The 7,900-nt window shown below is 36.5% G+C and overlaps 1 pseudogene; it reads right to left on the bottom strand.

The window, feature by feature from the left end:
• Window positions 1-1,154: 1,154 nt before the first annotated feature.
• LOC139864259 (protein argonaute 2-like) lies at window positions 1,155-7,660 on the bottom strand (annotated as a pseudogene).
• Window positions 7,661-7,900: the final 240 nt, after the last annotated feature.

Below are 7,900 nucleotides of genomic sequence, written 5' to 3' on the forward strand. Positions count from 1 at the left end.
GTTGGCAGTACTCCAAGTTGGTTCTCACCCCATACCACTCAAACCAAGCTTCAGTGGTTGACCTTCTTTCAAATTATCCGATATCCAACAAGGTTTCCCGCCACAAGCATGTTTTAGCAAGTCGCTCACTAACTCTCGCTACCTGTTTCCATTTCAAATCGGTTTTAAAGATTGAAACTAACGGATGAAGAGAGTAATGCCAGATCAATTCAATTAAACCCTAGACCAAATTGTGAGATTAACTTACGAATTCGGATCATTCAGATTGATCTACTTTTGTTTAGTTTTATACGAAACCTTATTATATATTGCTATACTGGTAGCACTTTGGGTAAGCTTCGTTTTCAGCTTACATGCGTATTGATATTTGAAAAAATCGATAAAACCACTTATAACAGCGTATAAGCTTACAAATTTGAGCTTCTAGATTTGAATAAGCAATAAGCTGAAGCTCATAAGCTCATAAATTGTGATCAACAAATCCATAAGCTGTAAAAGTAATCTTAGCCAAACATCCCGTTAAAGCCCCAATTCTTAACATTACTACCCTAAATCCCCAATTCTTATCAGTTGCTCCATAAGATAAAAAAATTTATTAGTTTCACTTAACGGAAGTTAAACTATTTGTTGTTAACCATAATAGTCAATTAATGTGTAATTACATTTTATCTCAAGTTTCGATTTTCTTACAGCTAAAGTTACACTATTTGTGTTCACTAGCAACAAAAAATCTGTAGGTACTTGTAAAATATAAAATCAAATCACATAATGAATGTAATAGATAACAAATGTTAACCTAGATCAGTAGATCTTCTAACAGCAAATCTACAGTAATAAAGGATGATAATATTACAACGGAAACACAATAAACACAAACACAATAATTTTTCATATAACAAAAATAGTCACACTACAATCGTTTCACACATTTTTAAACATAAACTATCCTTCAACAACCAGTGAAATGGAATGCGAAGGTAAAACATTAATAAACCAAACATATAACTTAATAGACAGAGACTTGACTCAAACGAAATATAACTTACGAATTAACACTCCGAAAGCACAAAATGCATTAGATTCACGCACAAACCCCATAAAAGGATGTTTGACCTGTGTTAGGGCACGTCGACACCATGTCAAGGCTAACCGCCTTAAACAAAAAACATCGAATCCTTGAGATGATCCTCAAGATTGTAGAAGAACTGATCAGATGAAGACATTTGAGTACCCGAAGGCTGCATTTCCATTACCACCTCTTGAAACATCCGACCCTGATAAGCCACAAGATCTGCATAGTATACGGGTGGGACCAGGGACACAGGTTTCGTGCAACGTGCAAAGATATAGCACAAGTGGTAAATCAGTTTCTGCATCTCATCGGACAAAAAGTAATTCTCATCCCAAATTACCGAGTAGTGTGTTGGCTTACTCGTTCCAATGCCTCCAAAATGGCTACAAAGGTAGAAGTCAAATTCAACGGGATGAACAATTGTCGTGTCCACAACAGTTCCCTGAGGCACGTTTCCGGAATCCGCCTCGTAATTCGGAAACAAACGAGTTGTGTGACGTTTTTGAGCCACAACAAAAGTTACAAGTGGGCGATAGCTTTGGGTGTAAATAGCTTGTTTCATATCCACCATCTCTTTGTTGAGAACCATACTGAATTGCGCGTCACTCACACCATCACGAAACACAACAATTTTGTTCGGTTTCACTCCCCGGTTATGTTTAGCATAAGTGTTAATCAGGTCCAAACACAAGTTTCCAAAATTAACAATCTCTTCTTTACGGTGGCTTTGTGGAGACACACGAGCAGCATAGCGGGTAGCGGAAGGCCAATTGACTGAGCCAACAACGGCCGCCACCGATGGTGATAACTTGTTTGATGCAGCCGGGTGATTCACATCAGCTCCAATGAACATGACACGATCATCAGCGTTAAAATGAGGAAATCGTTCGACGAGCTCCACATTGCTACCTCCTAACTTTGCATTGATCTTCATTCCCAAATTAGCAAGAAACTGATCATTCGCTTTGTTAGCATTTTGAGATAAGCAACATTGAGTCAGCACACCAATCTCGGTCTCGGTTACCCATTTGAGATTCTTGTATCCAGCGTGTTTGTCAGCCATCACACAAACAACCAATTGAAGTTGACCCTCGGCTTGATTCCTACACTCGTCCACAACCCATTGAAAAAGACGACGGATATTATTGCTATTAGAGAGCTCCTTCATAGTGGTCTGATGTACCATCAGAGGTTCATACATTTGTACACCAATACTTGAGCATCGATTCATCAATTTTGGGATGAACGAGTTAACATCTAGCCTATTCCGACGATCACTTTGGCTGAAATCTATCAATGCCCACCTTTCAGCCGCTTTACCAGTAACTAAAGTTCTTCCTTGCATAAGGTTGTAGTGACATTTATGTTTGTCCACCGTTACAATGTTCGTTTGACCTTTTAAACTACCAAGCTTTAATTTAGGGGGTGCCAGCACAAGCCCATCCAACTCAGTCATATTCATACCAACACTGATTTCAAAAATCTGAATCACCATAGAACTGCAAACACAAACCAATATAATATAATGTTAGGAATAATAGTGGCAAGAAGTGGGCTTTGAGATACTCTTTACACATTCGGCCTATATTTTATTTCCTATTAGGCAACTATATTTTATTTTATATTATATTAGTTTGCCCCCATTTTAATTTTAAACTAGAAAGAGGTCCTACGCGCTTCGCTGCGTTCTAACATTTTTATGTCATTCGGTAATATTATGCGTATAGTTAATATAAGATTATGTATCAAAAAAACAAACACAAAACACACAATTTATCATTCACCTTCAGGTTCAAAAGAAATAGCCTTTGGTCGGTTAACGGTGGCGTTATTGGTTGGTTATTGAACATTAAAAAAATAAGTGAATTAAAGGTTGTTAAGAAAAGGAAAAAAAGTTGTAAAGAAAGGGTAATTCTTTTTCCTTTCGATCGGTTAACGATTGGTGATTTTGATTGATTAGTGGTCAATTAATTGAACATGTAAAAAATAACGGCATAAAAAAGAAATGAAAAAAAGTTGTAAATAAAAGGTGAAAAAAGGTTATGAAAAAGATAAAAAAAAAAATCTAAGAAAATGAAATATAATGTTTACTAAAAAAAAAGAAGTTTAATCTACATTGTAATTTACGATGTTTAAACTTCATTCAATTTGACCCTCTGACTTATTGGTTATATAAGGGTAATTAAATAAAAATCACTCCGTAATACTCCCTATGTCCCAATTTAATAGTCCACAGACAAAAAACACACAGTTTAAGAAAAAATGACTATCACATGTATTTTTTGTCTACTTTTTCCCTACTATTCAGTTTTACCCATTACTTTTTACCTATACTTTTGTCTTACTTAAATAAATCAAGGGTATAAAAGTACTTTAACCAGTTATTCTTTTCCATTTATAGAAGTGGACTATTAATTTGAGACGGACAAAAAAGGAAAGGTAGACTATTAATATGAGACGGAGGAAGGGAGTAATATATAGTGTAACTGTAATAGATGATGGATATTCAAGATAAATGTGATCTTTATCTTATTGAAATGAAGTATGTTAGGTACGTCTAGTCTAATTGATGTATCGTCAGAGTTGGTTGTAAGACTCAATATTCATATTTTATATTATATTAGTATAATATAAATATAAATATAAATATAAATATAAATATTAAATATAAATAAATTATATAATTCAGAAAATACGAAAAATGAAAATGGATCTCAAACCAAATATATTTTTGCATCGGAGCATGTGACTACACTATGTCAAATATGATGTCAGATGGAGAACTCTGTCCAACTTTCTCATTATCAACTAAAATAATTTCACTCATCATCTTTTTTATATACTTCAAATTTAAAAAACTTAAACCATCTTAGAACTACCTTCTCCAACTCCACCATTTACCACATCCATCCACCACCGCTGTAAACCACCGCCATCTACCTTCATCATCCGCCACCGCCAACCACCAACCACCTTCATCACATACCTCCGCCATCTAACTCGACCATTCAACTCCACCATCCATTCCCTCCATCCGTCACCACATCAACAAACCGCTGCTAGATCTGATTTTTCTTTTTAAACCGCCAACAACCACCAACAGATTCCGGCCAAAACAAAAATCCGGTATACTCAATACCAGCATGTTGGTGGTGTCACCAACCACGTCGTTCGATGACGGTGCTTGTATGTTGGTCACTAATCATGACGGTGGTGATGGCGACGAGTTATATTCTTATTCTCCCTTTGATTCTCTTCTTCTGTCTTTTTTTTTCCTGCCGGAGTTTGGGCAGAACATTGAGAGGGTTGAGGGCGGGACTGGAAGAGGTTGATGGTGGCGGCTGATGGTGGCAGTGGAAGGAGGTTGATGGTGGTGGTGGGAGGTGGCGAATGGTGAGCAGGGGTGGTGTATGAATTTTTTTTTTCCCAATTTATAAAAAAATAATAAGTTATCAATTTTGGTGTATGATCTTTTTTATCAGATTTGTTTCAATTTTTTTTTTGTATAGGGGTGTAAAAAGACAAAAATACCCCTGGTGGTACTGTAGCTAATGTAGATACTGTTATGCTGCAGCGATTTAGATGATGTGTCGGAATGTAGTTGGCCGGTGTTGTCTATATTTAGTATGTTGTATAATATAATAATAAATATTACAGTTCACAATGGCCACCTTAACACATTGAGCCTATAATTTATTTCCTATTAGAGTGCTTCCAACCAAGACACTCCTCCCTTCCCAGGACTAGCCGCCACATATGCGCCACATCAGCATATTTCTCACGAGGACTAACCCAGAACAAAATACTAACAACAATAACATACTAATTAAATAAATGTAGAAGTTCAAAAGCAAAAAGTACTACACAAATATACACTCCCTCCATCCTCAGATATTTCACAAAAACACGAGAAGAGGAACGAGGAGCTGGACGTGGAGCTGGGCGCAATTTTAAATAAATGTTATGTTATATTAGCTTGACCCATCTTAATTTTAAATAAATATTACGGAGTACAATTTACAATGGCCCCCGTTTAAGTTTTACTATGGAGTATTTAGTTAACCGATTTAAAAAAGAAATTACAGGTCACACGGGCAATCACAAGGATATTGGTTAGTATAACACGTAAAATGTCAAATTTTGCCAAACAAAAGAAAAATGATTTGTTGAGGACTCCTTGTCAATCATTTGTTCGTGCCAAACAAAAGAATTATAATTCAACAAGTAAAATGTTATCCATTGGTTTCAACAAAATCTCTCTTTAAAATTGGTAAACTTAGACAAATTATTTGAGGATAGTAATTAGATAAAGGACTTCACAAATTCTACATCTATACTTAGTACGTATCAGATCAAAAATAATCTCCCAAATTGAAAACGAAGTGTATATGAGACATTGGAAAAAAATAATTTTAATATGGAAAAAGGTGAAAAAAACATACCCCGGACTACCGGTTTCATACTCTTCACGGACCATTCTTCGTATCTCCCTCCTCCGATTATCGGGTGCGAGAAGAGACAACTCTTTTAGTTTCGTAGCAGCATTCCTACCCAACTGCTCCTTAGGATACCGTTTATCCTCAGCCAAGATACAAAATTCCATAGAAACATAGTTCTGTTTATTACTATTTCCTAACTTTAAACAAGGAATATCCTTATACACAATTTTTTATCCCACTGTTTTTTAAAGTAACCGGTAAGCATCACAACTTCCGTTTTTACGTTTCCTTTAGGATCTACCTTATCAAAAGAAATATCCTTCAAGTTTTTCAGTCAATCCCGATACAACGTACTTTTGATCGGTAAGACGATGAGTCACACCAACCCTTAATCCTCTCAAAGCGGACATAACTTTGTTCCCAAACCTTGATATATCATTCACCTTCTCAATTTCCCATATGTACTCTAAAAGAAAATCAATAACCGGCATCCGTTTGCGAAAAGGTACTGCAGAATCAGAGGCGAAAATGATGAAGGGCAGGGGGGGCGGGTGCCCACGGTGGATTTTTTTTTTCAGTGTAAAAATTTTGGATTTTTCGACTTTGCCCCCCGTGGATTTTTTTTTTTGCCCCCAAACCTACATATTTTGCTCCAAAACCTTCAAATTTTGCCCCAAATTCTTCAACTTTTGCCCCAAAATCTTCAAATTTTGCCCCAAAATCTCCAACTTTTGCCCCAAAATCTTCAAATTGTATCCAAAAAAATTGCTACGGTTTAATTTTTTTTTTTTTTGCCCCCGGTCAAAAAAATCCTAGTTTCGCCTCTGTGCAGAATAGTCGGAACACATTACTAACCCATTTGAAGTGACCTTTAAGCTTTGTTGAAAGCCTCTGTACCCTGCTACACCACAACAAAAACCATCTTCCGTTTTGTGAACACGAGGGTATATTCCTCTCCCGACAGAAACCTTTTCTCGAAAAAGATGCGCCTTTGTGACTACATCCAAAGCTTGTAAAACTTCCCGAGGGACTTGCGTTGCGTTTCCGCTCAAAAACTCTTGTAGCTTTGATAAATTCAACTCGTTACCAAACTTGATGGTGCACAAATAAGACCGCCCAAATAATTCCACATTGTAGGTCCCGGGTTTCAACTCGACTGCACTAAATATATTCTTTTCACCATCATAAGCAGTTTGGAGTAACGGAAACTGAACTGGGTAAAGCGAACATAGCTTCTCAAGAATCAGTTGTTGGTCAGATTTTGGGATTGTTTTTTTCACCGAGCGAGTTGCTGACGATGAAGCCACTTGTTTAATATCCACGTCATAACGTAAAAATACTGTTAGATGGCGGATCCAGGAAAATTTTTCACCGGGGGCGAATTTTTTTTTAAAACGTAGGAATTTTTTTTTTTGCAAAATATAGAGGTTTTGGGGCAAAATATAGAGTTTTTTATAGCAAAATTTGAAGGTTTTTGGGCAAAATACGAAGGTTTTGGGGCAAAATATGGAGGTTTTGGGGCAAAATACGAAGGGTTTGGGGCAAAAATTTTTTCCCACCGAGGGCAAAATCAAAAAACCGAAAAAATTTGCACTAAAATTTCGAAATCCACCGGGGGCGGGCGCCCCCCCTCTTAATGCATTGGATCCGCCTATGGTTAGATGGATCAAATTTGACTGGAAAATGATTAACAAGAAGCTTCACGGATCGCATTGCAAGTGTACCACGGTCCGGACGCTTGATTGGCACATTCGGTCCAACTTCTTGGATGCTAAGATCTGAAAAAAAAAAAAAAAACAAAAAATAATGTAAATATTAAGAAACTAAAATTTGGATACCTAGACTTATACAACGTAGTGTTGTGAACAAAAAAAAGTACTATATTCTTTTTTGGGTAAACGGTTTTACCCGGTGAAAATTATTTCAAAAACTAATAAAAAAATACAATTAGGAGCAACGACCACAAGCGCACCTTGCGGCCTCACAAAACAACCACAAAACACAAGCCCTACATACTAGAACACAAGACTAGCACAACCTAACAAACCAAAGACACACCTAGAACCTTATAAGAAACTATAAGAACTTACAACTGGCCAGATTTCATACCAATCGGAGCCGTTGTCTTAGACACATTTTTCGCAGCCATAAACTTAGCAGTTTCTTCTTCATTAGATTCAACATTGCTAAGCTCATCCACAAAAAGTACTAGTACACATTTCAAATGAAGTTCTTGCACATAAATAATTAAATAATGTCAAACATAATGAAATCAGTATGCCTACACGAAGAATATTAAAGTAAAAAATTGACCTTGTGACGGGATCCAAAATTCGGCACAGGACTAAAGCTTACTTCAAGTAAATTATACTACTACGTATCTATAATT

Source organism: Rutidosis leptorrhynchoides, chromosome 8 (genome assembly GCF_046630445.1).
Source record: "Rutidosis leptorrhynchoides isolate AG116_Rl617_1_P2 chromosome 8, CSIRO_AGI_Rlap_v1, whole genome shotgun sequence".
In the NCBI taxonomy this organism is placed as follows: domain Eukaryota; kingdom Viridiplantae; phylum Streptophyta; class Magnoliopsida; order Asterales; family Asteraceae; genus Rutidosis; species Rutidosis leptorrhynchoides.